Source organism: Lepisosteus platostomus, chromosome 5 (assembly GCF_059453375.1).
Source record: "Lepisosteus platostomus isolate fLepPlt1 chromosome 5, fLepPlt1.hap1, whole genome shotgun sequence".
Classification (NCBI taxonomy): Eukaryota; Metazoa; Chordata; class Actinopteri; order Semionotiformes; family Lepisosteidae; genus Lepisosteus; species Lepisosteus platostomus.
The window spans coordinates 61,749,683-61,755,682 of NC_142615.1; the positions used below are offsets into that span (position 1 = coordinate 61,749,683).

Genomic DNA, 6,000 nt, shown 5'->3' on the forward strand with positions numbered 1-6,000 from the left:
GTGTGAACAGGGGAATGAGCGAGCGAGCGGGGATAGGGCGCCTCCTGCGCTTAAAAGCTTACAGCACCTGGTATTCCCAGGCGGTCTCCCATCCAAGTACTAACCAGGCCCATCCCTGTTTAGCTTCCGAGATCAGACGAGATCAGGCGTGCTCAAGGGGGTGTGGCCGTAAGCGAGAGCAAGGCTCGCTGGCACCCTTCTTATTGAGAGGACAGCTCCTTCACCTCTTTTACGACGCTGCTTTTTTTCCCTTGCGTTTTTCTCTTCTTCCCACGTTCTCTCTCTTCACTGCCTTCGTCCCCGCTCTATTTCACTTCAGCCTTTCACTCTTGCTTCCTTCCAATGAGGACGGAGCTGCGGGAGAAAGGGCGCTATAGAGGATCGCTGTGGAGAGCTGCTGCTGTGCTTTGACATCTGAGCTCTGTGGAAAACGATCTCAATACAATTCTGAAAAACGCGACTCTCCGAACGCCAGCCGAACAAGTCTCCACAGCCGAAGCGCTGTGTCTCTTTTCAGCTGGCGATAAACCTTTCCTCGATCCTTTGCGGACTTGTAAAACTGTTCCTGATCAGAATAAAAAACGCTCACGCTAATACACAAGCACCCGTGTCTCGCCAAAGCTGACAAATAAACAGACGGACAAGCCGCACTGCACGTGTGAACAGGGGAATGAGCGATCGAGCGGGGATAGGGCGCCTCCTGCGCTTAAAAGCTTACAGCACCTGGTATTCCCAGGCGGTCTCCCATCCAAGTACTAACCAGGCCCATCCCTGTTTAGCTTCCGAGATCAGACGAGATCAGGCGTGCTCAAGGGGGTGTGGCCGTAAGCGAGAGCAAGGCTCGCTGGCACCCTTCTTACTGAGAGGACAGCTCTGTCACCTCTTTTACGACGCTGCTTTTTTTCCCTTGCGTTTTTCTCTTCTTCCCACGTTCTCTCTCTTCACTGCCTTCGTCCCCGCTCTATTTCACTTCAGCCTTTCACTCTTGCTTCCTTCCAATGAGGACGGAGCTGCGGGAGAAAGGGCGCTATAGAGGATCGCTGTGGAGAGCTGCTGCTGTGCTTTGACATCTGAGCTCTGTGGAAAACGATCTCAATACAATTCTGAAAAACGCGACTCTCCGAACGCCAGCCGAACAAGTCTCCACAACCGAAGCGCTGTGTCTCTTTTCAGCTGGCGATAAACCTTTCCTCGATCCTTTGCGGACTTGTAAAACTGTTCCTGATCAGAATAAAAAACGCTCACGCTAATACACAAGCACCCGTGTCTCGCCAAAGCTGACAAATAAACAGACGGACAAGCCGCACTGCACGTGTGAACAGGGGAATGAGCGATCGAGCGGGGATAGGGCGCCTCCTGCGCTTAAAAGCTTACAGCACCTGGTATTCCCAGGCGGTCTCCCATCCAAGTACTAACCAGGCCCATCCCTGTTTAGCTTCCGAGATCAGACGAGATCAGGCATGCTCAAGGGGGTGTGGCCGTAAGCGAGAGCAAGGCTCGCTGGCACCCTTCTTACTGAGAGGACAGCTCTGTCACCTCTTTTACGACGCTGCTTTTTTTCCCTTGCGTTTTTCTCTTCTTCCCACGTTCTCTCTCTTCACTGCCTTCGTCCCCGCTCTATTTCACTTCAGCCTTTCACTCTTGCTTCCTTCCAATGAGGACGGAGCTGCGGGAGAAAGGGCGCTATAGAGGATCGCTGTGGAGAGCTGCTGCTGTGCTTTGACATCTGAGCTCTGTGGAAAACGATCTCAATACAATTCTGAAAAACGCGACTCTCCGAACGCCAGCCGAACAAGTCTCCACAGCCGAAGCGCTGTGTCTCTTTTCAGCTGGCGATAAACCTTTCCTCGATCCTTTGCGGACTTGTTAAACTGTTCCTGATCAGAATAAAAAACGCTCACGCTAATACACAAGCACCCGTGTCTCGCTAAAGCTGACAAATAAACAGACGGACAAGCCGCACTGCACGTGTGAACAGGGGAATGAGCGAGCGAGCGGGGATAGGGCGCCTCCTGCGCTTAAAAGCTTACAGCACCTGGTATTCCCAGGCGGTCTCCCATCCAAGTACTAACCAGGCCCATCCCTGTTTAGCTTCCGAGATCAGACGAGATCAGGCGTGCTCAAGGGGGTGTAGCCGTAAGCAAGAGCAAGGCTCGCTGGCACCCTTCTTGTTGAGAGGACAGCTCCGTCACCTCTTTTACGACGCTGTTTTTTTTCTCTTGCGTTTTTCTCTTCTTCCCACGTTCTCTCTCTTCACTGCCTTCGTCCCCGCTCTATTTCACTTCAGCCTTTCACTCTTGCTTCCTTCCAATGAGGACGGAGCTGCGGGAGAAAGGGCGCTATAGAGGATCGCTGTGGAGAGCTGCTGCTGTGCTTTGACATCTGAGCTCTGTGGAAAACGATCTCAATACAATTCTGAAAAACGCGACTCTCCGAACGCCAGCCGAACAAATCTCCACAGCCGAAGCGCTGTGTCTCTTTTCAGCTGGCGATAAACCTTTCCTCGATCCTTTGCGGACTTGTAAAACTGTTCCTGATCAGAATAAAAAACGCTCACGCTAATACACAAGCACCCGTGTCTCGCCAAAGCTGACAAATAAACAGACGGACAAGCCGCACTGCACGTGTGAACAGGGGAATGAGCGAGCGAGCGGGGATAGGGCGCCTCCTGCGCTTAAAAGCTTACAGCACCTGGTATTCCCAGGCGGTCTCCCATCCAAGTACTAACCAGGCCCATCCCTGTTTAGCTTCCGAGATCAGACGAGATCAGGCGTGCTCAAGGGGGTGTGGCCGTAAGCGAGAGCAAGGCTCGCTGGCACCCTTCTTATTGAGAGGACAGCTCCTTCACCTCTTTTACGACGCTGCTTTTTTTCCCTTGCGTTTTTCTCTTCTTCCCACGTTCTCTCTCTTCACTGCCTTCGTCCCCGCTCTATTTCACTTCAGCCTTTCACTCTTGCTTCCTTCCAATGAGGACGGAGCTGCGGGAGAAAGGGCGCTATAGAGGATCGCTGTGGAGAGCTGCTGCTGTGCTTTGACATCTGAGCTCTGTGGAAAACGATCTCAATACAATTCTGAAAAACGCGACTCTCCGAACGCCAGCCGAACAAGTCTCCACAGCCGAAGCGCTGTGTCTCTTTTCAGCTGGCGATAAACCTTTCCTCGATCCTTTGCGGACTTGTAAAACTGTTCCTGATCAGAATAAAAAACGCTCACGCTAATACACAAGCACCCGTGTCTCGCCAAAGCTGACAAATAAACAGACGGACAAGCCGCACTGCACGTGTGAACAGGGGAATGAGCGATCGAGCGGGGATAGGGCGCCTCCTGCGCTTAAAAGCTTACAGCACCTGGTATTCCCAGGCGGTCTCCCATCCAAGTACTAACCAGGCCCATCCCTGTTTAGCTTCCGAGATCAGACGAGATCAGGCGTGCTCAAGGGGGTGTGGCCGTAAGCGAGAGCAAGGCTCGCTGGCACCCTTCTTACTGAGAGGACAGCTCTGTCACCTCTTTTACGACGCTGCTTTTTTTCCCTTGCGTTTTTCTCTTCTTCCCACGTTCTCTCTCTTCACTGCCTTCGTCCCCGCTCTATTTCACTTCAGCCTTTCACTCTTGCTTCCTTCCAATGAGGACGGAGCTGCGGGAGAAAGGGCGCTATAGAGGATCGCTGTGGAGAGCTGCTGCTGTGCTTTGACATCTGAGCTCTGTGGAAAACGATCTCAATACAATTCTGAAAAACGCGACTCTCCGAACGCCAGCCGAACAAGTCTCCACAACCGAAGCGCTGTGTCTCTTTTCAGCTGGCGATAAACCTTTCCTCGATCCTTTGCGGACTTGTAAAACTGTTCCTGATCAGAATAAAAAACGCTCACGCTAATACACAAGCACCCGTGTCTCGCCAAAGCTGACAAATAAACAGACGGACAAGCCGCACTGCACGTGTGAACAGGGGAATGAGCGATCGAGCGGGGATAGGGCGCCTCCTGCGCTTAAAAGCTTACAGCACCTGGTACTCCCAGGCGGTCTCCCATCCAAGTACTAACCAGGCCCATCCCTGTTTAGCTTCCGAGATCAGACGAGATCAGGCGTGCTCAAGGGGGTGTGGCCGTAAGCGAGAGCAAGGCTCGCTGGCACCCTTCTTACTGAGAGGACAGCTCTGTCACCTCTTTTACGACGCTGCTTTTTTTCCCTTGCGTTTTTCTCTTCTTCCCACGTTCTCTCTCTTCACTGCCTTCGTCCCCGCTCTATTTCACTTCAGCCTTTCACTCTTGCTTCCTTCCAATGAGGACGGAGCTGCGGGAGAAAGGGCGCTATAGAGGATCGCTGTGGAGAGCTGCTGCTGTGCTTTGACATCTGAGCTCTGTGGAAAACGATCTCAATACAATTCTGAAAAACGCGACTCTCCGAACGCCAGCCGAACAAGTCTCCACAACCGAAGCGCTGTGTCTCTTTTCAGCTGGCGATAAACCTTTCCTCGATCCTTTGCGGACTTGTAAAACTGTTCCTGATCAGAATAAAAAACGCTCACGCTAATACACAAGCACCCGTGTCTCGCCAAAGCTGACAAATAAACAGACGGACAAGCCGCACTGCACGTGTGAACAGGGGAATGAGCCAGCGAGCGGGGATAGGGCGCCTCCTGCGCTTAAAAGCTTACAGCACCTGGTATTCCCAGGCGGTCTCCCATCCAAGTACTAACCAGGCCCATCCCTGTTTAGTTTCCGAGATCAGACGAGATCAGGCGTGCTCAAGGGGGTGTGGCCGTAAGCGAGAGCAAGGCTCGCTGGCACCCTTCTTATTGAGAGGACAGCTCCGTCACCTCTTTTACGACGCTGCTTTTTTTCCCTTGCGTTTTTCTCTTCTTCCCACGTTCTCTCTCTTCACTGCCTTCGTCCCCGCTCTATTTCACTTCAGCCTTTCACTCTTGCTTCCTTCCAATGAGGACGGAGCTGCGGGAGAAAGGGCGCTATAGAGGATCGCTGTGGAGAGCTGCTGCTGTGCTTTGACATCTGAGCTCTGTGGAAATCGATCTCAATACAATTCTGAAAAACGCGACTCTCCGAACGCCAGCCGAACAAATCTCCACAGCCGAAGCGCTGTGTCTCTTTTCAGCTGGCGATAAACCTTTCCTCGATCCTTTGCGGACTTGTAAAACTGTTCCTGATCAGAATAAAAAACGCTCACGCTAATACACAAGCACCCGTGTCTCGCCAAAGCTGACAAATAAACAGACGGACAAGCCGCACTGCACGTGTGAACAGGGGAATGAGCGAGCGAGCGGGGATAGGGCGCCTCCTGCGCTTAAAAGCTTACAGCACCTGGTATTCCCAGGCGGTCTCCCATCCAAGTACTAACCAGGCCCATCCCTGTTTAGCTTCCGAGATCAGACGAGATCAGGCGTGCTCAAGGGGGTGTGGCCGTAAGCGAGAGTAAGGCTCGCTGGCACCCTTCTTATTGAGAGGACAGCTCCTTCACCTCTTTTACGACGCTGCTTTTTTTCCCTTGCGTTTTTCTCTTCTTCCCACGTTCTCTCTCTTCACTGCCTTCGTCCCCGCTCTATTTCACTTCAGCCTTTCACTCTTGCTTCCTTCCAATGAGGACGGAGCTGCGGGAGAAAGGGCGCTATAGAGGATCGCTGTGGAGAGCTGCTGCTGTGCTTTGACATCTGAGCTCTGTGGAAAACGATCTCAATACAATTCTGAAAAACGCGACTCTACGAACGCCAGCCGAACAAGTCTCCACAGCGGAAGCCCTGTGTCTCTTTTCAGCTGGCGATAAACCTTTCCTCGATCCTTTGCGGACTTGTTAAACTGTTCCTGATCAGAATAAAAAACGCTCACGCTAATACACAAGCACCCGTGTCTCGCCAAAGCTGACAAATAAACAGACGGACAAGCCGCACTGCACGTGTGAACAGGGGAATGAGCCAGCGAGGGGGGATAGGGCGCCTCCTGCGCTTAAAAGCTTACAGCACCTGGTATCCCCAGGCGGTCTCCCATCCAA

General features: G+C 52.5%; 8 non-coding genes and 2 pseudogenes across 8 annotated transcripts; all 10 read right to left on the reverse strand.

Annotated features, from left to right (window-relative positions):
* Positions 1-55: 55 nt before the first annotated feature.
* Positions 56-174, reverse strand: LOC148670682 (5S ribosomal RNA). Its single transcript, XR_015937825.1, has one exon. It is a non-coding gene; the product is annotated as a 5S ribosomal RNA (ribosomal RNA).
* A 537-nt stretch (positions 175-711) lies between these two features.
* Positions 712-830, reverse strand: LOC148670683 (5S ribosomal RNA). The gene has a single exon (XR_015937826.1). It is a non-coding gene; the product is annotated as a 5S ribosomal RNA (ribosomal RNA).
* A 537-nt stretch (positions 831-1,367) lies between these two features.
* Positions 1,368-1,486, reverse strand: LOC148670684 (5S ribosomal RNA). Its single transcript, XR_015938530.1, has one exon. It is a non-coding gene; the product is annotated as a 5S ribosomal RNA (ribosomal RNA).
* A 537-nt stretch (positions 1,487-2,023) lies between these two features.
* LOC148670685 (5S ribosomal RNA) lies at positions 2,024-2,142 on the reverse strand. Its single transcript, XR_015938371.1, has one exon. It is a non-coding gene; the product is annotated as a 5S ribosomal RNA (ribosomal RNA).
* Positions 2,143-2,679: 537 nt separating this feature from the next.
* On the reverse strand, positions 2,680-2,798 carry LOC148670686 (5S ribosomal RNA). Its single transcript, XR_015937827.1, has one exon. It is a non-coding gene; the product is annotated as a 5S ribosomal RNA (ribosomal RNA).
* Positions 2,799-3,335: 537 nt separating this feature from the next.
* LOC148670687 (5S ribosomal RNA) lies at positions 3,336-3,454 on the reverse strand. Its single transcript, XR_015937828.1, has one exon. It is a non-coding gene; the product is annotated as a 5S ribosomal RNA (ribosomal RNA).
* Positions 3,455-3,991: 537 nt separating this feature from the next.
* LOC148670688 (5S ribosomal RNA) lies at positions 3,992-4,110 on the reverse strand. The gene has a single exon (XR_015938147.1). It is a non-coding gene; the product is annotated as a 5S ribosomal RNA (ribosomal RNA).
* Positions 4,111-4,647: 537 nt separating this feature from the next.
* Positions 4,648-4,766, reverse strand: LOC148670689 (5S ribosomal RNA; annotated as a pseudogene).
* A 537-nt stretch (positions 4,767-5,303) lies between these two features.
* LOC148670690 (5S ribosomal RNA) lies at positions 5,304-5,422 on the reverse strand. Its single transcript, XR_015937829.1, has one exon. It is a non-coding gene; the product is annotated as a 5S ribosomal RNA (ribosomal RNA).
* Positions 5,423-5,959: 537 nt separating this feature from the next.
* LOC148670691 (5S ribosomal RNA) overlaps positions 5,960-6,000 on the reverse strand; it is a 119-nt pseudogene continuing 78 nt past the window's right edge.